Source organism: Pinus tabuliformis, chromosome 5_2 (assembly GCF_031772625.1).
Source record: "Pinus tabuliformis cultivar Carrire ecotype Pingquan chromosome 5_2, CPIR1, whole genome shotgun sequence".
NCBI lineage: Eukaryota > Viridiplantae > Streptophyta > Pinopsida > Pinales > Pinaceae > Pinus > Pinus tabuliformis.
Window position 1 is genome coordinate 157,999,448 of NC_142306.1, and position 2,724 is coordinate 158,002,171.

A 2,724-nucleotide genomic window follows, 5' to 3' on the forward strand; every position below is an offset into this window, starting at 1 on the left:
ACAAGAATATGTTGGAATATTCAACAATACTGAGGGGGGGGGGGGTTGAATCAATATTAACAATTTTTAACTTGAAAAGCTTATAAATGCATCCACATATATAAAGCAAAGCACATAAATATATTGAACATAGATATTTTTACATGGAAGCCCAAAGCGAGAGAAAACCGTGGAATGTTTTTCTTAATATATATAAAGAGTACATTTAATTTTTATCAACACCAACTGAAAGGAAGCATAAACTCACTAGTTTATCAACACCAACTCCCTGGTTTATCAGCACCAACCCCATGTTTTATTAGCACCAAAGCTTGTACAAGAGTCAATATTAGTCAAAGAAAGTTTTCCCTCCTGACATCTACTCCTCTGTCCTTCACATAAACACTCGATTTCCAAAACATGGCCTTTGTAGAAATAGAACTTTCCTCAATAAATGATCCTTGAGCTCAGCCTTCTTATCAACAGAACTTGGCCTCAACAAGCCCCAAACCAGTGTTAGAAAATTATATATTACAGAGCAATGGAACACATAAAATATATTTCAAAAATATAAACACAGAAAATGCATAAAACAAGAGAGACACAGATATACGTGGTTCACCCAATTTGGGCTACATCCACGGAGAAACAGCCAGTCCTTCCTTTTATATTTGTTAGTTCCAGTCTTCGCAGGCTGTCACCAGTGATCAAGATGGGCTCTTACTATGTCTGGTTTTGTTAGATGTTTTTCACATGATCTTCAGTGAAAAACATGTCATAAGTGTGTCGATTAGAAGCAGCTCGGAAAAATATTTCCAACAGTATATCACACTCCCAAAACCGGCTTCTGGATCAGAAGATATGACCAAATGAATAATTGACTCAAAAATCAACTAGTGCAGCAGTTCATGTATTTAATGATCCTGAGGAAGCTAGGAGATGCCAATTGTTGGTTTTGTGGCCGCATTGTGATAGAGAGGAGAGAACATAGAATTTGAGGTGATAGATGTCTTTCATGCTGCTAATCCGTATCTCAACATATGGCGAGCTCATTTCTCTGCTTTGATTAAAAGAGATATCCATGAATCTATGCAGACGTTGGTCCGTCCAAATCAGTTTTTTGCAAAGGCAGTTGATGCCAGACAGGGAATTGATCCTACAATTGGTGCCTCCTTCACTCGGTTTCAAACTATGCTATTGAAAGAACGAGATTATTGCAGAAGTTCTATGCCAATGCAACTAGCACCTCAGTCTCAGCATCCACAATATCTTCAAACTGGACAGTCATGTGGAGGTTCTTATGATGTAGGAAGGTAAATTATTATAGAATTAGCAAATAAACAAATTGAATGACTCCGAAGACCAAGCTCAGCTCCAAGCTTCATGCACACAAGTCTAAACATCAAACCATAGAAGCACAAATCCTCCACTTACTCTGGTTCCTGGGAAGTGGGTTTGCAAGAAAAGTAGAACTAAAGGATGCTAGAAACTGTGCAAAAGTTAATGCATGGAGCAATTCACATGAAAAACACAGACACTGTTGATCTGACTCTCATTGAATTTTCATAGGGTTACCAAACACTTGGATCATAAAATCGTCAGAAAGCCCTCATTGCACTTGCTACCCAGTTTGGTGTTAACAGGGTTCACATTCAAGAACTTATCCAGCAATATCTCAGATTGCAGAGTGATGATCATGCTCAACAGTCTGACTTGGATGAGGAAGGGTGTGTGTCAGCTTTCTATAGGACGGAGGAAAATCTGCGACATGCTCTAAAGCCATTATATATAACATTGTTTGAGCGATTGAATGCACATCCTGGTGGCTTGAAGTTCTTGGTTGATCTCTGAGTAGATCTTAATGGAGCTATTGGAGAGGAAAACATTCCATTGCTGAGATCCTTGGATTCAGATTTAAAGGAAAAGTTGGCAACATGGTTGAGTCCAGCTATCCTCGAACTCCATCGCATTACCTGGGATGATCCTACATCTTTACTGGAGAAGATTGTGGCATATGAAGTTGTACATCCTATTAGCAACCTCCATGATTTGAAACGGAGATTGGGAGCAGGCCATCGCTGCTTTGGGTATCTACATCCTACCATACCAACGTGGTCTAGCTGGAAATCAATCTTGGAAAGTTTTTAATCAAACGTGTCATTGAGCTAGTTCGACAAGAGATGCCACATGTTAAAAATGTTTGCCACAACTAGCCCTATCCCAAGCTTCATGCAGTGGCTCTTATCGAAACTAGCATCTCAATCAAAGTTTGCTCAATCTTCTTCCAAAAGTGGTATAGATTATGAGGAAGCTTTGGCTTCTGCACTTAGAGAGATTTTACTTCTCCAGAAGAGGAGAAGGCAATTATTGAAGCAACTATGGAAACTAATAAGAGTATTGGTCCCATGGAAGTATTGTTGAAGGTCAAGCTCAGCTCCAAATTCCATGCGCCCTGCATCAAAAATTACAAATTTTATTTAAAAAATTGAGAGCCCGAAGGCCCAGCTTAGCTCCAAATTCCATGCACCGTGCAGCCACAACACACAAGTCAAACATCAAGCCAAGCCAATCTAAGGAGGTGTATAATGTGCACAACACGTCGAAATAGGTTGTGAGTGTTAAGTATTATAAATAACTATGTTTTATTTTGTTGCTCGCATGTGGGATAAATCCCATTCAGAAAAGCGTGGTCATCTATATATGTTGCGCCCTTGGACTCGTTGAGAAACATGACGGTGATCGACA

General features: G+C 39.4%; 1 pseudogene; it reads left to right on the plus strand.

Moving 5' to 3' along the window:
* The first annotated feature begins 1,458 nt into the window (after positions 1–1,458).
* On the plus strand, positions 1,459–2,468 carry LOC149158005 (uncharacterized; annotated as a pseudogene).
* The last annotated feature ends 256 nt before the right edge of the window (positions 2,469–2,724 follow it).